At 39.9% G+C, this 22,781-nt stretch overlaps 1 long non-coding RNA gene across 1 annotated transcript in view; it reads right to left on the reverse strand.

Annotated features, from left to right (window-relative positions):
• Positions 1-833: 833 nt before the first annotated feature.
• The window catches only part of LOC146860849 (uncharacterized), a 52,074-nt gene continuing 30,126 nt past the window's right edge, over positions 834-22,781 (reverse strand). Inside the window, exon 2 of the long non-coding RNA XR_014978882.1 lies at positions 834-6,634. This is a non-coding gene — a long non-coding RNA (uncharacterized LOC146860849). The remainder of the gene's footprint in view (positions 6,635-22,781) is intronic.

Here is a 22,781-nt window from a genome sequence, read left to right on the forward strand (position 1 = left end):
CACTCCATCAGGGTTGGCGTGGGTGGATTCCATCTGCCAAATATATATATGTCCATCATCGGGCAGGCTTGTGACGAAGTTCTGTCAGAGTAATTAAATCGCAGACCTGTTTTGTCATGGTATAGACTTGCGTCTCAAAGACGGACACGTAAGTCACACACCTGATAGTAATGACACCTTCAGAATACACTACAAAACACACCATATGCCATACCATGATCCTTCACCTTTCTCACAAGCAACCAAAGGCAGCTCTGCGTTTTTTTACGACTCTATTTTGATTTCCCAGGTTTATTTTTCAATTTACCTAACAGTTAGTTTGTTTTCATATTTTAACTTACTTTCTACTTATAAGCCACGACTGGCAGAAGAAACCCTAGATTCACAGATGCAGAATTGACAGTCATAGTGGATGAGATAATTAGGGAAGAGCCACACTTGTTTGAAGCCCTTTTCCAAAGTACAACTATTACTCAGAAAAGGCATATGTGGGAAAACATTGTCTCTAATGTGAATGCTGTACCTAACACCATGCATTCACAGGAGGAAATACTCAAGTGCTGGAATGATCTGTGGGGGAGGGTAAGATCCCTGGCTTCCAAAGCACACCGAGCGGCTCAGCAGTCTGTTGGTGATTCTTCCAGGCCCCTAAACCTCTTGCCCTGGAAGGAAAAGGCGTATGGGATCCGACATACTGAAGTCTTTGCCAGTGGTGCAACGACACTTGAGGGGGCCCTCCCTGCAAGATATGCTGGTGGGGCCCCCACCACTTCTCGCCATTCCAATAAATGCAGTAAATATATATATTTGCAGTATGAATTATAGTCTAGACATGGGATTGTCCACAGTGAAACCAGCAGACCTAAATTCTATTTATTATATTTGTAATTTGTTTTCAAGTACACAAAACAGAAACGTAAATATTTTACTGGAAAATTATTAAAAGAAAGTCCTATTTAAAACTTTAGCTGTAACATACCACTTGAATAGAAATTAATTCTTTACCTAACATAGAACCTAAAAACCAAAATATTTTGGATTCCCAGTCCTTGCTCTCCACAAAGTATTAGGGTTTGCAAACACAAAATGGCCTTTTAATATGCACTAAAACCGTTTGGCAATTTAGTAAAGCCTTTCAAACTCCCCTTTCAGCAATAATTCTCTTACTGCCGCCTGGCATTATCATCATCTGCCCAATAAAATTATGCGCTCGACCCCTTCCTTGCAGGCCCATGGACAATGCTTTGGTATCACAGACTCCCTTGTTATACATGAGAGAAGGATTTTAGTTTGGAAACTACAATTGCAATGCTGCTTAACATTACTGTTATTCCAGTAAAGACAAACATACTTTGTGGAAACAATGAAGGAAAATGCTTTCCTGCTGTATATGTGTGCAAGAATTCACCCATTAGACACAGTGAACTCACATTTTATCATTCCAGGTGTGAGTTGTTGATGCATTGCATTCTGGCACTTGTAGTCCTGTCTATAATGGCAAAAGCAAAATAACAAGAACCAGGTTGCAAAAATAGATACATCGGATAAAAGAGAGATTGCTATCTCTGCTTTACAATACTGCAACTTAAACTGGTTATTTAAATTTTGAATTCACTGAATCTTTTTATGTAACACAAAGGCAATCTGCTTTATAGACTACTTTGGTTAAAAAAAAACATACACAAATATAAAGCTACTGAAAATCCTACATACAATCACTAATGCAAAGGTCAGGTGGAATAGCGCAGGGGACTTGACAGATAAGATTGAGATCAACCAAGGGGTAAGACAATGGTGTTTCCTCGCCCCCACCCTTTTTAGCCTATACATCAATGGTGCAGTAGGCAGACTGATGAACTGCAAACATGATGCCCCTAAAATAACAGGTGTGTCTATGCCTATTCTGATGTTTGCGGACGACACCCTGCTAATTTCACGTACTCCAATGGGGCTGCAAGCGGAACTAAATGACTTTGTCTCCTTCTGTGAGGAAAGAGGTCTAGAATTAAACTCTTCAAAGTCTAAAGTAATGACCATCAACCCTCACAGAACATATAGAGGAAATGTTTTTATAGAGGTGGTCTCCTTTGAGAAAGTCCAGTATTTTGACTACCTGGGAGTCAGGCTAAGTGATAGCCAGTCACGGGATCCCCAATTGGAGAAAAGTAAAGCCATTCTCCAAATTAAAACCTCAACCCTAGGGATAAAGTACAGGGCTGCCTCAGGAGGTGTTCTGTCTCCGGTTATTACCGGATACAGAGCATCAGTGACTTGGAGCAGAGATCTGGGGCCACGCCACAGCAGAGATGCTGACAAGGATTGAAAACAAGTTTTTAAGGGGCCTTTTCAATCTCCCCCCAAGTTCCCCTATCATTCCATTGAGATATGATCTAGCCCTTAATCCAATACACCTAGTGGTTTTACTTAAACCCCTGCTATATTGGATCAGACTTTGGTCCACCAGGGAACTAGTAACGTATAAGGACTTTTTGAAAGAGCTAGTGTCCCTTGATAGGGATCTAAATACACCCTGGCTGAAGGTGATAAAATATATTTCCCATAGAATAGGCATGGCAAACATAAGGGAAACTCCAGAGCTGTTTATTAAAAGTGATGCCCAACAAGAGACAGAACCATCGGATGACAGCGACTAATGGTGCTCATGGTGACAATGGTCCACACTCTAGGACAATGTTTTGTAACTATGTTCCCATGATTCAGTTCTATGACTACTGTGAATGCGTATGTAACAGTGAGATACTATATGCCTGATTGTGCTCATTACTTGTACTGTCTAATGCGAAATAATCATGTACCACTGAATGTTTATTTTAAAATAAAAAAATGTTTTTAAAGAAAAAGTGATGCCCAGAAAGTAAAAAACAGGTTCTGGGAGGACATTGTACTGCAAACTTGGAAAATATACTAGGAAAACAGCATAACTGGGCAGTTCCTTATACATAAATGTACACCTAGCCTAGAGCCATACATGGACCGAATGTACCCATGCCCCCCTAAATGTTTATATGTCCAATTCAGGTGTGGCATACTGCCCCTGAGAACCCACACTATGAAATGGGGCAAGACATTTTTAAACTCCAAGTTCTGCCCAAACTGCCCTAATATCGTGAAAACAGTAGAACACTTTATGTTCTTTTGCCACCAATATAGAAACCCGTGTAAGGAATGGCTGATAGTGGCCCTAAAATTCATGGGAGTAAGACACTGCAGGGAATTATTAGCACTGGCAGTCTTGCACTATTTGTTCTGTGCTTGGAATTAGAGGAAGAAGGCTAAAGATAATTTACCCCCTATGATAAGTTAGTCCGCAGTAAAAGGCAAAGAAGATTTATTTAGTGTCCTATCCTCTTCCATGTTGTGTATTCCTAATGTCAACATCGAGGATACTAATATTTGTACGGCCTGTTCATTGAAGTGTACTATTTACATGCAAATTCTTATTTTGAAGAAGAATACTTGCACAATAGATCACTCTTGTTGCCATTGGGAATAGTAGAACTGTTTTATTTAATATTCATTCATTTTAATCATCGTTGATTTTAACTTAATGTAAAAAGGAGGTTTGTATGATTTTTTTATTGAAATTGAATTGTATGTTCTTCGACTGTAAATTTTATGGCTTTTAGCTGAAATAAAAGGTTTGACTGACTGACATACACAAAGTGTTTGGAAGTATTTGAGTAAAGCTGGTCACTGTCGTTTTTCAATGTTGTGCTTTTATTGGTATATTCTTGTCAATTATTTTTAAACTATATGTATTGCATGTTGCTTTTAACTATTGCCAAATACATTATGCAAAGCATGCCCAAGGGAAATAAGAACTCTGGGGTTCTATCCAAATCATTTAATAGAAATATTAGGAAATCACTTGCAATGACTAGCATTTAATGTCCTGCCTGGTATTTATTTCCCTTATCAGTATATAACTTTAACGGTTAATGTAAGAAGAAAACACTTTAAGGTGTGTTTTCAGCTGGCCTAATGGCTCCTGATTGATAACCTGAGTAAACAAAGACAGAAAGGCAATGGTAAAATGAATGCATATTATTTCTTATGAAGTTCTACTTAAGAACCATGCGCAGTCCTTTACAGATATTTAAAACATGAAGAAAGAGAGGGCTAGCATTTTTCTCTGGGAAAGGTGGCACCCTGCCTCTCCTCCAGTCATTTCTGTGCTGCCTGTTCCCCTCCAACAGGAGCAAAGCTCTGTCGAGAATGCCTCCGTCAGGGGCCCCCACCCACTCATGTAAGGTACCTGGCAGGCTTGGACTGAAGAGAAACAAATACGCTATTTTGTTTCTTTTCAGTCCTGGGTCTGTGCGGTGTCACCCCAGGGTATGCTGCACCCTGCAGCTGCTTTAGAGACACACTGAGGGTTTCCTCTTCATGTAGAAAAGACTGGGGACCCCCCCTCGCCCATCTATTATGCCGCACTCTTTAAGTAAGCCCAGGTGGAACGGAGACAGGTGACTATAAGCACAGCATATTAATTATCAACTAGTAACTTATTTCTCTGCAGTATGCTATAAATAATTGTGTTTTAATTCCCAAAAATAGGTTGCTAAGCTATATATTTCCCATAAATGAGTTGCAAACGTTCTGATAAGTGTTTGTTGAGACCGCCTTTTTTACTGGACTATAATGTCTCAACATGTATTAACCTCATTCCCGTTTTCAGAATGCTATCACAACAGCAGTACTTCATGCTTAAATGTGTCATACTGAAGTTAAAAGTAACCACCTTGTGTATGTTTTTTTCTAAGCATGTACATATAACGTAGGAAATGCATGCTATTTGCTTTGTGTGGTACTTGTTCATCTCATCAGTGGTCAACAGTAAGAATTACAATTTATGTGTAAGAAAATTGCTAAATTGTTACGTAACCTACATGGAATTATTCTTTAGTGCAGTACACAACCGTTGCTACACAGTTAGTGGTCAATGAGTGGAGCTGCGATAATGCTTTTAAATACATAATATTGCTTTTTATGATCTGTCACTGTCATCATACCATATCTGGGACTCATTGGACATCTATTCAAGTGTCACACTCTTCAAACAATCCTTGTATTTACTAATCAAAACATAGAGTTTAAGGAGAATTGCTTGTATATGAAGTTTTACACCTACTGTGTAACTTTTGGATTATTATGTGTACAATGGGGACCTATTGAGTATTTAACAATCTAATGTATTTATTTGTGGTTGCTTATTTTTACAAGTTATGTCTCATCTCAAATAAATGTCAAATGAATATGATGTAGTTATCAAATATACAGTAACAATGACAATATCTGGTTGAGTAAGGGAGCTCAACATGGTAAAGGACTTGATATGACTCTAGGCAGATGGCTTTCAAGTGTGATGTGATAGAAATACTGATCATATCACATCATCATACTGAGGAAAAGTTTTTGATTCTAAGTCTGACTGAATAAGTGTAAATTCATGCTACAATCAAAGGTGTATTAAACTTGCGTCTCCCTTAACGTCTAAATTTGCATGTTTATCAAGGATGTGTTTAACTTTTTGAATGTGTGAATATGCATTATGACACTAAAAAGGCTGAGACTTGCCATTACACTTATATTGTTACACATAGATGTACTTACACTCATCATGTCCTTTCATATTGTAGGACCAGTATTGGTGGCTACAACACCAACATCTGAGCTTGGACCCGGTGTGATGGTGCCAACTCTGTCAAGGTGACAGGGTGGTGTGGGTAGGGGCAGGCCAGCGTTTGGACAGCAGAGTGAGTCTACTGATGCCCATAGGTTTAGGAAAACTCTGGGGGAAATATCAGTGGAGCAGCCTCCTGCCATGAAGAACAGTTGGGCCAGGTCACAGAGCTCTTTATAGACAGTAAAGAGCTCATGGGTGACATCAAGCAGTTCCAAAGGGAGCACAATGACCTAATTGAGAAGCAGATATTTGTTTGGTGCTCCCTATTTTGGATGGTGCAGAGTGGGTTTTGGGACATATGAAGAGCTATTCTTGAGTCATCTATCCCTTTCTGTGCACCCACAACATCAGAGGACCGTACACCAGCCACTTCCACAGAAAGGGAGACCCTGCAACTCCAGAAGCCACCTGCCATGATCTCTAAACCTGCAACTGTTGAGCCAACAGTCACCCTGAGTCACACTTGTTCTCTGTTGTGTGTTGGTTCCAAAGCAATGTGTGTCCCATCAATGGCATCTATGACATATTTAACGCCACGCAAAGCATGAAATTCAACTTTCAGATTAATTCATCTGCATTGCTTGGGAATTGGATGAAGCTGTTTCTGAGGGTCAACATCACTGCCATGATTTCCTATCGCTTGGGACATTCCGTTGCAGTCTCCTATGGTGTGTTGGAATGATTCTCTGACAAAAAAAAGAAGAACTGCCATAGCTTTCATCAGTGGTTTGACTGCAGTAGGATTTTGGTTCAAAGGCAGAAGTTGTGGCTCAACTTGATGGCATAAATCCAAGATAGTTTGGCGGTTTAGGCAATATTTCTTGATCACTTCAGATTTTTTCATGAAGTTCAGGAAAAGGATAGAACATTCTTAGTTGTCATCTACGCAATCTGGCAGGCTTGTTTTGAAGAAGTTGGAGGATGTCTCTGAAAACCATCATTGAAATAGATAAGTATACATGCAAAAACAATAACATTAAAAAAATTATATTTTGAGAATTATGACATCCAAAACACTGTGAAATTCTTGATGACTAAACTCACATAACTACACATACATATTATTAATTAATTGGAACTACATGTGATGTCCTTAGACAAAATGTGGTTTCATTATACATTTTGTAATGTGTACTCCACTATGAAAGTGAAAATGGAATACAACTTTCAGAATGCCATATTTTTAATGACATCAGGCATGTAGCAGATGCACTTTAGCACTATGCATAGTTTTATAATATTACATTTTTTTAAAACACTTTATTAACACAAACAAAAACAAAAATACACCTTTCATCATTACATAGTATATCTGTGCAGTACCTCTGCTGGCATATTGGCAATTCCTGACATGTAGTAGGACTATTATTCACACACACCCCAACCTCTATATCCACCACCCGCCGCCCCCCGCACGCACACCCACCCTACATCAAGTCGCACCCCAGGTGGTGAGAATGGCTCAGCTTCAGTCGCTCAGCTCGGACTCTGAGTCCGCCACCGAGGGTTCACAGATATTGCCTCTAAATGCGTTCCAATTTCCCCAGATTCGTTGCCATCGCCTGGGGCAGCCTCTGTTCGCGCACACCACCCTCTCCGCCGTAATATTACATTTTTATAAAATTGTCAACGGAGGTATAAATTGTGCCACGTACAATATAGGTATACAGTTTACTTCCGCTATTGCACACTGATGATTGACACTATAAGAAACACACTTCCGATGTGTATACACCACATAACCCACCATTTCAGGTGTTACTAGGGAGTTTGCTATGTCCCTCTGCAAATGCTGAGTGCCTGACCTCTGCGTCCTGACAGACGGAACTAATATGTCTAGGAAGTGTAACCTACGGCAGCAAAGTACAGTCCCACAGGTTAATGTGGGCCGATGGATTTGGCAATATCCATTGGTTTTAGAATGCCTCCATTGATGCATGTATGCATCGCAGTGACATTTGCGTTCTTTAACACCTTTTCACTTGCCTCCTAGCTTTGGTACTGTACAGACCTCCTCAGAGATTGCTGCTCCACCTGAACTGTTGGCGACCATGGCGGAAATTACTAGCGGCAGTGCCCCTAACTTTACCCCTGAGGAGCTGGAGATGCTCACCGATGTGGTCCTGTCTCAGCATACTCACCACAGCAACAGGTAACATTTTTACATTTTTTCTCATATGTTTCTGCCTATTAACAAAAATACGTTTTGATAGATACCCCTATTATGTCAGTAAAACATTGTGGAGATGCGACACATGTTAAATTAACTTCAGAGGGAAAATATGGGATTTGAGGTATATAAATGGAGCTAATCACATCTTGTTAACATTTACAGTGCTATGTGTTTCCATTAGGTTGTAGTGGAGTTATAAAAAATATATTTCATACAGAAATATATCAGTCACTGTTGCATTTACAGTGTGCTTACGGGGTGGTTTGTTTTGCTTTTGCAATTGTACTTTGCAAATACATTAGAAGTGCTAACAATACAATGCAGATACATTCACACAGTATGTACACATTATGAATTGTTGATATTATGCTTAATTTTCTAGATTTGGATTAAATATATCATGATACTATCAATACACCTTTTCAAAGAGCTACACTTTGGCAGAAAATAAAAGACACACGGGCAACGTAGACTAGTAATACTGATACATAGGTTATTGACACATATCTAAACCTTTTTATGTTCTAATTATAATATGATAAATGAGGAAACATATATATTTATAGGTTGCAGTTGGCAATTAGTAGGTAAGTGCAATAAGATTGAATTTACATTTGAATATTCCCTATACAGAAGTGTAAATAATATTAAAATTCCTTTTTAGAATAAGATATACTTACAAAACTCAAGATAATCTTACCTAGGATTTGTGTATACACATATATAAATAAAGCTAAGGCTCATGAGGTATAACTTAAATATATGTACACATGTTGATGCTACACACAAATATATTTAAATATTTGTAGATGCAAAAATCATGTTTATGAAAATAAAGTAGCTAAGTAAACTCTGTTCATGTGTTGTCAAAACACTTTAAAGTGGTATTTAAATTGGCCTGAACACAGGTTGGTTGTTTAGAAGTTATAAAAATATTTCTGGTGAGACCACTAAACCATTTTGTACTATTTTTATGTTTTCTCATATCGTAGGCCAGCCCCCATTACAAAGACCAATCTGAAGGGCCATTGCGACAAAGGTTTGGACCTTGGGGATCCATAGGCGCCGTAGCCTGCAAGCGACTGGAGGACCTGCATCGCAAGACCAAGATGGTAGCTCAGATCCAGCTGGGGAATTCATCCCGGAAGTGGGAATGGCACCCTCTGACCCACGTAATGGCCTGCATATTACTGGTAGCCTATCCCCTACTTGATGGGGAGCTGAAGGCCAGAGAGCAGCAGCAAGGGGGTAAGTATGATGTTCTATGTGTGGCCTGTTGTATGACCTAATTTTGTTTTAGACCATCTACATGAGTAGGAGTATATGTTGTGACAGCACACCATTGAGGGCATGGGTATATGCAAGTATGATGGTCTGTGTGTGGCCTGTTGTTTGAACGTACTTTTGTTTTCAAAACCAACTACATAAGGAGGAGTATATGTTGTAACAGCTACACACTGAGGACATATTTTCAAAAGGTGTTGTAAGTTTATCATATGCAAGTCTGTTGGATTAATAAGCCTTATTTTTTTATTCACTTACGCCAAAGTGATTTCCATAGTCTGATGAAGAGTTGTGACATGGAAATAATTGATATGTCCATGCGAAGAAGGTTTCTACAACGAAACATAATTAGTAGATGCAGATATATGTGTACTGCTCTTTAAATTGTACAAATCAACATCTGAAATTGAAAAAAGTGTCCATGAAGGAATATTTCTGAAGTAAAATTGAGACACGTATCTGTGCAATGTTTAAAATGAACAAATGCTGTGTGATATAATGAAAGTTCTCAATTACATGTTACAAAAAATACACTGTCTTACTAAACTGTATGTTTTCAGAAAACAAGAAATGCCCAGGATCTACAAGAAACCCATGTTTTGGTTATAAATGTGGTTATTTTTCCTGCCCACATATTACATTATTATAGTTACATCACATATCCTTTTTGAGTATGCAAGAGTGATCAATGTAAAGGTATTGTGGCCCTGGCCAACTATTACACACACACACACACACAAAAAGAAGATGGTCACTTTTGGCCTGCCCATAACCCATTATCACAACCTGTATGGAGATTATAAAGCAATCTCTGGTATCCAACTATAGTGAGTTGGATGACAGAGAACGAATCCTGCAGGTAACAAATGAGTAGGTCTATATTCTGTGCATAGTAGTTGTATACATTACCATATATGTATGTGGCATTCAGCTGCACCTTAAAGTGGTTTTTATATTTTCATAAATATTCACATGCATAAGCCTAGACTATACCTGCATATAACATTCCTCAGGGGTGACTGATATTAATTATAATACAAAATGTAGGATTGGAAAAAGGATACACGTTCTTATATGTTTTCATACTGAGAACAACTGCATGGCCATGTAGGCCTCATATGTAGATAAATATTAATCTGTACTGTGCTTTTTATGAAGTGGTGAAGGAGCAGTACTAAAATGAAATCAGAGATTGTGCACATACATGTGCGCTGACTCAACCTCGGCAGATAAAGACATTACAATTTTAAGAGAGCAGGTTTAGCTATATTTGCAGGTGTCCCAGACATTACTATAGCACTGGTGATCCTGTTCATAGAATCATGACACATTATATTTATGGTATATGACCTCTAATAGTGTTATGCAAAGTGGATAAGACATTAACTAGCAGAATGGCATTAACGAGGCACTGTGTTCTCACATATACATGAAGTGAGGGCCAATGTATAGTTGGTGGGGTGTGCATTATTAGGCTTTAAAAAATGAAGTTACCCAATTGTTAGAGAAATGATGGTAAATATCACAATATGTGAGAATCCAATCAAGCAGTAACGCATATATTTTAATGGAATGCAATTTATGAATGTTTTAGGCTTACCAGCTGTTGACTATACACAAAACAATCATTAAGCTTCTGAAATGTAGACATTGAGTGTTGTATGACATTTTCTACTTATGGTGAAATGTATATTCATCTTCTAGGATCTTTAAAACAAACCTTAAGTTATTACAACAACAGGACAATATGATTGTGGCAACATCATATTACAATTTCAAGTACATAAATGTTACCAATTTTTTATATATGGAGTTAAATATGTGTTGTTTATACATACAGCACATTAACAAATTCACACATAATGTGTGTGGAAATATCTATTATGGCATTATATATTGAATACTGGTGAAAGTAAGGTTTACACATAAATGTATGTGTTGATGCTGATGATGCAGTATGCATTTATACTATGCAACTGTTTTCACATATTCTGTCTACCTTCATTTATGCCCTAACTATCATATGAAAGGTGTGGAGTCATTTACACTGACTCTGCTACATATGATAGCTAAGCATCCTTCAAATATCTGAATCATGTTAAAGTGTCTATCTAATGTGCTTTTTTTGACTAGCATTTAGTGTCATGATACATTTGTGCTGTGCACAGCAGCTCAATCCTTGCAAGTTAGGAAATGGTTTTACAAAAAGGTTTTATGTTATGAAAATCAGGTACATAAAATCATAGGTCTTATTTTCATTTATCAGCATTCTCCAGAACGAGTGAATGCGACGTTGGCCATGAAGGTAGGGAAGTAGATGTCTGCTGGCAGTCTGAAGGTGGTAACACCGAAACTGAAGGGTCCAGTGGCATGAGGGTGAAGGGCTGAAGAGGAGGACTCAAGCTCAACAGAATCAGACATCTCCACAGAAAACCAGCCCCATATGGTGGTGGAACCAACACTCTCTCATGGACTTACAACATTGTCCACCACCACCAAGACGATCATCAGCTTCACTACTATTTCTCCCAATGTTGGCCTCCTTGCCCCAGGCATCTCTGCTCCTGCCCAACCAGAAGTGATGTTTGAGGAGGTTCTAGATGTACTGAACAGCATTTCTGTTGGCCAGACTGCACCGCTGCATGCCCTCCAGTGGGACAGGTAACTGAGTTACCAGCCTTTCAGGACAGCAAACAGTGCAGATTGTGCTATACAAAGAGACGTGGCACGTCTAACAACCCCTCAGACATCACTGCCTCCCACCAACTAAACCCTGCCCCTTCATCTCAAGGTCCTTCCTCTTCCCTAACCCATCCTCCCACCACCACGCCCCACCAACCACCTCTGTCCCAACCTCAAAAACTGGCTCCACACTCACACCCACATACTCAGGCAAACACAAATATACAGAGAAACTCATAGTAAAAAATAGAAACAAATACCGAAATATACAGACACAGAAACTAGTACTACACCCAGGGACATCGTAAGGATTTTGGGGGCTCTGGGCCAAACGAATTTTTGGGGCCCTGTTCAAAACAAATTTGATTTTATGTTACCAATTTCAGATTTTTCATGTCCTCTTTGGCCAGGTCACTGACAGCGCACAGGCACACTCGTCCACATTTTAAATGTGTTTTCATCTAATATTTAGGGGTAGGGACTGTTGTTTTCAATATATAACACAGCAGCAGCTCACTAAAATTACTTAAAATAATCTTGGCGATGCCCTGCCATTTCTAATATGTGATGTCCTGTTTTGAGCTAAAATAATCTTTTTATGGATGTTGCCTAAAAGTTAAACACATCATTTCTCTTCGAAATGTCCCTAATATGCTCTCTCACATCACCTACATTAAAAATAAATTAAAGTATAACAGTATTTAAAACAATTTGTTCAAGAATTAACCACATCATCAGGGTAAGACTCTCTGCAGAACATAGCTGTCTCTATAAGACCCCATCCTGAAAGACTGGGGCCCTGGTCCAGAGCCCCTTTGCCCGTGCCTTAAAGCGTCTCTGACTACACCCTCCAAAACCACTGACATATCCACGACATACAAAGACTCTGATACAGACATCCATCCACTAATCTTTTCTATTATCCTGCTCACTCCCACAATCACCATCATGCCCTCAACTACCTTCACACCCTCAACCACCAACACATCCTCAACCACCACAACATCAACCACATCCACAGCCTCAACCACACGCTCATCCAAACACATAACCTCACAAAAACAATCCACACCACAGAAACATAAACCCTCAGATAAGCACACACCATCACCAAAACAAACACCACAGACACACACACACTTGTACTAACACCAACCAAAAACCATATCACAGAAACACACACACACACACTCAAACACACCATCACACAAACATCACAGACCCACACTCCTAAAGCCACTACAGCCACAAAACAAACACATTAATCCAAATCAAAAACTTCACTCACATTACAGCACACAACCAAATGTACAACCATATATCCCCAGAACACTTCAGACACAAATTCAGCCGCACAACATCACTGCAACTTCTTGTTCATCCTTTACTTTCTGCACATCTTCTACACTCACCCCATCCACCCTGCCTCCTCCCTCTAAAACCACCCCTACTCCTCCCAAACCCATGAGGAAAAGGTCCACCCCACCTCCTGATTGAAGTGCCTGGATTTCATCTGTCTGTTCATGGAGTGACATATGCCCCTTTATGACAAGGTCATGTGGATGCCATTGTCTTTGGAGGCAAGATAAAAATCTGTCTTATTGTGCAAAAATTAAGATGTATGTCTTATTGTTTTATTTCATGATTTAGTTTTCTCATGCTTACGGTGATTTTTGTTTATATTAAGAAAAGTATCTCATTATCAAACACAATTTATTTTTCCTAATTTGTTTATACGTCTGGTGTACCCAGACACATTGTTCAGGATGTATTTATTTTTCAAACATTTAAGTGTTGAGTGCAGACTTCAAATATTTGGAAGTCTATGTTGACTTTTCTTCTTCTGCTCTTAATAATAGATTCCTATGTGGTTTACACAACATTATTTAATGACACGTCTAATGTTCCTTCCTTTTGGGATTATATTTGTTGACTTATAAATTGTGTAGTAGTTGAGAGCATTGTTAAAGTACTGTAACAACACACAGCATCCTTGTCAGGTTATAAATTGATATTAGTATATTACTGGATTATTGTTAGCATAATAGGGAAATATGTAAATTACATATTTCTAAATTTGACTGCGTATAGCCTGTAAAAATACTTTTTAATTACCACTGCTTCAGTAATTCCCACAATTAGTGCTGTAAGGACACGAGTAACATCAGATGCACAGGCCCTGTATATCTTGAGTTTCATTTTGCCCGGACAAGTACTTCCAATAGGTGTAAGGCAAATGAGTGTTGTGAATTTATAATTGGATTGCATAGGTAAAGGAACCATATCACTAAAATAGGGCAGGCTTGTCAAGATAACAGGAGAGGTGAGGGGGGCAAGATTATTGTGCTCACTCTTCAGAGAGGGCAAAGTTAAAAACATTATTTAGAGCAATACAAGTCATATTGGGGTAACCCGTTACATTTATTATTGTATTATCTGATTAGATAGTGGATTATGAAACTTTAAAATTGAATATATATGGCACACATAAAGGTGTAAGTTTCTCACAGATGTTGGAGCTACTTTGCTTTCAATTATTCATTTAGTTGTAATGAAATGTGGTTCTCACAATTTGGTGGACATGTTATATTTCCAAAATGTGTCTGACCATATGTACACTTTATTTAAGTCACATTAACATTCAACATGACACATTTATTAGCTTTGCTGACATCACAATGTTAACTTAAATTAAAGGTTAAGATTTGTCCTACAGTCAACAGAATATGTTACATATGTGTACGGCCACGATAAGAGATTTCAATACAGTAACCTACATTTATTTGCACATACCTATTACAGCGCTGACATGTCGGAGTGTCATCCATTTCCAAGAGCAGGTATGCAGCACATTGCAACATCAGGTTCATTATGAGTAGTCAAATACAAGAGGGTGTTAAATTGACCTTACGCCCTTTTATAGGCTTGAAACCACCAGCTCATTCGTTAACGCTGCTGGAAAGCGACATCGTGATTAGAAGGGCAGAATTGTGGCGGTAATCCAGCCATCAGCCTCTTTTCCGATCTTACTCTGTCGACGGAGGAATCTGCATGCGGAGGTGATGGCGGGACGATGACAGACTTTTGTTCGTCAAACTGCCAACATAATAATCAGGTGGGGGGGGGCAGTTCTCATGGCGGACGACTGGACCGCCATCTTTTGATGGTCCAGAAGCCTCCGCCTAAATATAAATCAGGACCTAAGCCTTGGATATGCCTTCAAATTTCCATCCTCCTCTTCCTCCTTTTCTAACTTAGCTCTTTTCTCTTCCTCAACCTTTTTGCTGAATCTCACCTTCCATTCATTGAGCTCTTCTGCAAACTCCTTCTCACCTTTAATCTGCATGTACATTTATGGACACCATTGTTAGTTTGCTTAACTTGCGTAAATTAGTCAATGTATCTGACAGAGTCCCAGAATTTTGCTTCCATAGTAAGTACATGAAGTTCTAGCACAAGATACGGTTTCAAGAGGAACATCAAAATTCAAAAGATACCGTTCAAGAAAATCCTGTAGATAAAACAAATCTATAAAAACAGAACATTACAGAGGGTATATCATTAAGATGTGGTAAGTTATGTTATGTAGATTTGTATAGCACACTAATCACCTGCAGGGATATCCAGGCACTTGAGATGGGGTGTAGGCATGTAGCTCCTACCGCATTATTCGAAGAGTCGGGTCTTCTGCTTCTTGCGAAAGTAGAGAGGAGGAGGCCCTGGTGTGTGATGGTAGGTTGTTCAATGTTTTGGGTCCTATGCAAGCGAATGAGTGACCTCCTGTTCTGCATTTGTGAATGTGGGTGTGGGTACGAGTGAGTGTGAGGTTGTGCGTAGGTATCTTGATGGGTTGTGAAAGTGTATGTGGCTGTTGAGGTAAACGGGTCCCAGGTTGTTTAGAGCTTTGTAGGTGAGCGTGAGGAGTTTGAATTGACTACATTTGTGGATGTGAGCCAGTGGAGTCCCAGAGATGAGGTGAGATGTGGGTGTGGTGAGGAAAGCGGAGTACGAGTCTTACGGTGGCATCCTGGAAGTCTGTTCAGGAGTTGTTTTTCGAGATTCCCGCGTACGGTGCATTTCTGTAGTTGAGTCGACTTGTGTGACGGCTTTCCTGGTGTTCTGTGGGAGCCACTTGAAAAATCTTTGTAGCATTGATAGCATATGGAAGAAAACAGAGTTTACTGTATTGAACTGTGCCGTCATGTTGAACTTGTCATCCAGGATGATCCCTCCTCATATCTTTAGAAAGTAGGGAGCTTGGCCCAGCCTTCTCTTGCAAACAGTACTGTTGGAATGGGAATGTCCCCTTCATGGTACTCGGTGGTTATATCCTGCCTTGAGTGACCCAGCTGCATGCAATGCATGTATCCTGACTTTTTGTTGTCTCTAAACATATGTTAATTTAGTGTGTGCACTGTGGGCCAGGCTTGGGCATGATAATGTATAGGCTTAAAATGTTTACTGTAACTGGAGGGGCACACTAAGCTAGCCTCTCAGCAGCAGAAGCAGGCAAAAAGATACAGATATAACAACCATGCACTTTCATGAGTTTTGAATATTCATCCAATAACCTAGTAAACATTTTCATCACAATTTCCTACAGATTTCTCTCTATGCAGCAACTTAATATCTAAATTAACCCAACACAAGGTGGTTAGGCACACAGGCACACTCCTAAGTGTGTCAAAAAAGAGCTTGGCCACCTAACAACCTTAAAAAACTTCATGGTTCCACAATTCTTAGTTACCCTGAGCACTCATATTTGTTACAAAAATAACACCATCCAAATTCAATAATCGTTAATACATTCATATTCCAGTCTCTTTATTGAGTCCACAGGCTCCTTATGATCCTTAAGGCCACACTTCTGACATCACTAAAAATAACTTTTTCTTGATATCAACATAGCTGGTAAAAGTCACGTTTTCTAGACATCAACACGTGTTTCATCGTTATGGCAAATCAACCTCTGACTCAATCAGGACCATAAACAAATACAACACAAATCAAATATTTCATAACTGAATACTGAGGGCACCATCACCCACCAACAAAAACCGCAAAGGACATGAAAATATAGCGAACAAACAAATCAAGTACATAATGTATCCGAACAATAAGGTCATAAGAATACCCTCACCTATATGAGCTGTCTTTGCCATATGTCATATACAACTCATTAACCTATACCAAAAGAGTGATAACCATGCTACATAGGCACCATAGTGACAGACCTCAAAGTGCGTTCCCATCCACTTGTGCCAACCAAATTTACAAACAGTGGGAAAACCATGAACGGAATGCAGAGAGACCGCTGAACCGTTGAAACAGGTGAGACTGATCATGGAGGCTGATGTCCTTTGGAAAAACAAGAAAAATAAGCATAATTTCCTGGTTCAGACGGCTAAATAGTCAACCTGTTTCAATATGGCCTCCAAGTCTGAGAATTTTACGAGACGTCGGTCCAAACAAGGAAGCAATCATGGTCATGATCTCCCCCCATCGCCGGAGTCCCATGAATGCACCTTAGCATCGGAAAGGTCAGCGATTTTGCCAGCAACAATGCTCAAGGTCTGCATATTAACGGTCTGGGCAAGACAGGACTGACAGTTTTACATAATTCATCTGGGTTGAATGGAGTGGACTCAAGAGCAAAGTATTTATCCACCTTGTCGGCATGACGATATCTGATGTGACCATGTCATTGCCGCTCTTGTGAGCAGCGTATTTCACAATGGCAACTTCTATATGCAACTCCATTGTATCAAAGAGATTGAAAATGTAAATCCCTTTTTTTTTACAGGGGAATCAGAGGATGTCTTAAAATCATTTTGTGACTGCAGCTGTTCAATATCATGGACCAGCATTTCTAGTAGCACCCCATCCAGTTGTACCATACTTTTATGTGCTGCCCAAAGTGCACAAAGGACAGTTACCACCCCCAGGGAGACCCATCATCTCTGGAGTAGGTTCTTTGTTGGAGCCCTTATCTACTTTTGTAGATTTTTTTCTACGACCTTTGGCATTGGAGATGCCTACTTATCTCCAAGATACCAAGCATCTATTGTGTCTCTTAAATGAAGCTACTTTTGACCAGAACAGGACTACTTGATCTCTTTTGATGTGGAGGCTTTATACACCTCGATACCAAAGGATGAGACCCATGCCACCATAGAGACTTTGTTGGCATCCAAATCTATTGAGAGTATAACCCCAGCTCACTTTGTAATGATGTGTGCACGGCTAGCGATGAAAGAAAAAAATTTCAAGTTCGAGGATGACATATATTTACAAACTTCTGGTACATCTATGGGCAGTATTTTTGCCCCTAGCTTGGCTAATCTATATGTACATGCCTTTGAACAGTCCATCGTTCTAAAAGAAGACAATCGAAGACAATTCGTATGGAAGACATATACACATTTGGAGGAGATACATCGATGATGTGTTTGTCATTTAGAGGGGTATCCCTGAAACCATCGCAGCTTTTCACACATGGCTTAACACGAAGAATCACTACCTGCGATTCACGGTGGATTATTCAAATATTAGTCTACCGTTTTTGGACATCCGTATTTTTCCTGACAGAGGAGGTCTAGGTACAGAACTCTATAGAAAGCCTACTGCTCGGAATTCATTGTTATCCTTTGATAGTTTCCATCCGAAGGCCTTGCAAGAGAACCTGGCCTTCGGACAATTTCTCAGGATAAGGAGGAATTGTTCCACAATGGAAAAATACAAAGAACATGCTAAGCTATTGAGCATTCAGCTCAAAGAGAAGAACTATCCCCAGAACACTATTCGCAGGTCGCGTAAACGAGCTGCTAATAATAACAGAGAAGCTCTGATTGACGTGGCTGGTCCTAAAGAACCACTCAATAGATTGACCTGTGTTAATACTTTCTGTACTCACTCAAACAAAATCAAGAGGAGCATTTTGAAACACTTTTCGCTTTTAAAAGGTGTCCCAACATTAAAGACCGGATTGTTCATACCAGGCCCAGGATTAAGCAGAGACGCACTGATCAACCATCACTATGGGGATTGCCGCCAGTGGTGGGGCACTATCCATGTGGCTCCTGTGTGGTATGCCCACAGATTACGCACATGACAGAGGTGGACATTGGCACCACTAAACCTTGGTCTCTCAACAAGCACACGAACTGTAATAGTGAGAAAGTTATTTACTGGAGCACGTGCCCGTGTTCCTTGCGTTATGTGGGCATGACCACACATAAGGCGAAGACGAGAATATTGGAACATAAAAGCACCATTCGGTGTAAGAGAAGATCTACAAAAATGACTAATCATTTTCTAGATTTCAATCACCAAGCAGACGAACTAAAATGGACCATCCTTGTACAACCTGCAATACCCCAGCACATCACTGATATTTCTAAATTTTTATTTAGAAGAGATACGTTAGGACTCAATGAAGACATCCCTTGGTTGTCTCGCTAATCTTTCACTACATTTTATTCCCTGTCACGAGCATTTTGATAGAAGTAGGGCACCCGAGTACAGGATACTTCACTTCCTACATCAGGATGGGGTAGATTTGGTTTTATAATGGGTTACAAGTTTAAAAGTGTGAGTTGAGTAGTTCTTACAGTGATAAGGGCACATTTAGAACTACTAACCTTTCGAATGCAATTACTAAATACACCATGTACTCCACTACAGTCCTTGACATTCATGCCTGCTTTGTTGCTGCCAGCAATGTGTAGACACATTTTCACTTGTGGATATGAGTTCATTCATTGTTTCGTTTCAATAAAGTTGGTTGGAAGAGACAGCACTAATTCCAGCATGCGCGGGATTGAACACTGGTCTTTCGCGCATGCTCAGTAGCTCAACAGGCATCTGAGTGGGACACCTATGGGGGTCTTCGTATGATTTGCGCAGACAATCCGCGTTCGCTATTTAAGAACATCAGTCGCCCACCTCCGGTTGCAATTCTGTACTACAACGGAGAGGTGAGTCGGGTGGGTCGTTAAAATAGGCTGACACTGTCTCCTGTTCGTTGAACACTTTACTTTGCTTTGCTTGTTGTGACTACAATCAGATTGCACTGACACTTTTGCCTTGATGTTTGAGGGCGGGTAGAGCGAGTCAACGCTCTTTTATTTTCGGTATACTTAAATTCTCTCAAACCCCTATGGTGTCATTTTAGCATAGGTTACCTTTACGAGAGTTCTGTTTTCAGTTGTATATAAGCATTTGGGAAGGGGCATGATTCACTTAGCCCTTGCTTCATGCTCGTCACCGTGGTGACATGGCCTTGTATGTTTAAAGCTAGATCTATTACCATAGGAGTTCCGCAATGAGCGCGATTCATACAGCATTGTATTTCAATGTTGAGCAGCTTGTGCGCGTTGCTTTACAAAGATTAGATGACATAATCTTGATATTGAACCGGCACATTAACAGTTCATGGCATTAGATGTATTAACAGTGCCTGGTACAATATATACTTTACTTTTAAGTAACTATTGGTATCCCCATCACAACTAGGGGCGACTATTGTTAGAGCCTGGTGATTTTGATTCAATGACATATTCGACCATCTGTCTTTGAAGACGGTTGTAAATGTCAGTGCGTTTCCTGTTTGTATTATTGCATTGTGTCTTGTGAGGCATCTTTGACAAAGGCCTACATACTCTATAGAGCTGCATTCTTTTCAATATGGCTACAGCCAATACAGACAATACGTGTCTCAAAATCGATCAGAGTATCCGCATATTTACAGTACCACTTTTCATCATTTTTATTTGTGTTTCCATGTTTGTTGGTGGTCTTTGACAACATTTTCACATCTTTATATACAGCACAGCAAAACGGACTCAGTAATTGTTGGACGTTTGCTTGTTTTTTCAGAGCGGGCTTCCTTCCCTGAGTTGTAACCAGGTTGAAATGGGCTCACTTGTCCTTTAAATTGGGTGAGTAAAAACACTTTGGAGTACCCGAATGGACTAAAAAAGTTTTTTGAGGCAATGAATAGAGAGTCATCCTCATACAGTACAGAAAATATTTGGTAAAATCTTAGCAACTAGAATGATTGCGTTTTTCTGTGTCTTTTTTCTTTAGACAAGTTCCAGTGATACTGAATCCGCACTTGGATTACTGGTTTTGTATTAAGGATCTTTATACATATTTGTTTATCTTTTGCACTTCACAGCAGCAGCTTTGTTTATCGGTCCTGAAGAAAGGCAGACATACTTGTTAGATGGTTAATGGCTGAAACATGTCGACCTTTTTTTCAATCTAGCAGTTTTCAATAGATCCTGCTTTGCACTGCTTTTTAATCCTGCCAGTATAGATGAGTTAATAAAGTTTCTTTTCATCTGCACTAGGCAGTTTTAGTTTGACACTTTTTCACTCACTTATTGCGCTGCACCCTCACATCACTATGCTGCTCGTCTTTGGGATTCTAGTATCCATACTTTAGGTACAACTTAAAACATCCCTGAGCTCCCACCTCTCAGAGAGGTGGTTGTAGCCCTCAGTGGGACTAGGTTTTCCCACTGGGAGGAGAAAACCCAAATGATGAAGCATGTCTCCTCTGGTGAGTAAGGGCATTCGTCCTAAAAAGGGATTGCTTCCCCCATTAGGTTTTTGTTAATGAGACACAGATTCACTTTTCATCTCTTTCTTTGTTTTATTGCTTCAAGTTGTCTCAGACCCGAGAAGTTTATTGTGTTTACGGGATATCCAAGATTGCCTTACTGGACCAGGCTCCATCGTCCCTGGTTATTACCAGGGAATCCCCAGTTCTTCCTGCTGGCCAGTATACTGAGTGTTTTTATGCGGTAGAATGGGATCTGTTATGTCAAGGCTGCCCTGTACAAGTCCGTCGGACCGGCCGTTCCCTGGCCTTGTATCCTTAACAGTAGTGTTGAATACTGATTTTGCTACCGGTGGAAGACAGGCAAATACATATGCTGTATTGTTTATGTTATTTATGTCGTTTCAGGATTATTTGGATTGTTTTTCGAGGGAAGTGCCCGCTCTTCAGTCATTTGTGAGTCTGTTCCATTGTTTTTGTAAATGGCCGCCCTTTCAGAGGTCAAGGTATTTAGCTCAGCAATAATTTCCTCTGTTTGGACTGCAGCGCTTAAAGACAGTTAACTGTCCTTTGTGTAACTGTTTCCATAGTTTTATGCGTGGCCTCTGATCCGGCTTCCACAATATCGGGTCCAACCAGGACCGGTTCTAGAGGGTGAGCCGGTTCCATCCAGGAAAAATCCTGGCCCACCCATGGCCATTTAGAAGTCAAAAAGCAGGTCCACGTATCTGGGCCGACTTTCCTTCTAGCGCACAACCTGAAAGAGTGTTGCAACTTAGGTGAGCGTGTCTGAGCAAGCCACAGATTCTTGGTTGGCCGAAAAAACACAGCATATTGACATACCCCGTAGAGGTTGAGTTTCTAATTCTAGTGAAATTCCATCCACCTATGGAATGGGGAGGGTGCTGGTCGAAACTCAAGAATGACGGAACTTCATTAAAAACCACTAAAAACTGAAATAACTTTACATTTAAAGAAAAATATGACAAGAAACGGATAAAATGCACTCATTTTTGACAGTGTTGCATTAAAGAACTAAATTACTTTATATCTTGGAGCAAAAGGAGAGGTGAAAACAGAGGAGAGATAAGCAAAATAGAGATAGGTAAAAGGAAATGAGAGACAGAGTGGGGAGTAGAGACAGTGTGGTGGAGAAGAAAGAGGGGGAAAGAATTGAGGGAGAGGAGAGAGAAAAATAGCATAGAGGAGGAAAATAATTCTGGATAAGCACATGGAGGGAGTTAGAAATTGCGAAAGGAGAGAGGGAAAAAAGCCAAGGAAAAGATTAAGGGCCTCATGTAGGTAGCGAAATACCGGTCGGTAACGGCCGATTTTCGGTAAATATGCCGTTACCGACCGGTATCCAGACA

This window comes from Triturus cristatus, chromosome 3_1 (genome assembly GCF_964204655.1).
Source record: "Triturus cristatus chromosome 3_1, aTriCri1.1, whole genome shotgun sequence".
NCBI classification, from domain to species: domain Eukaryota; kingdom Metazoa; phylum Chordata; class Amphibia; order Caudata; family Salamandridae; genus Triturus; species Triturus cristatus.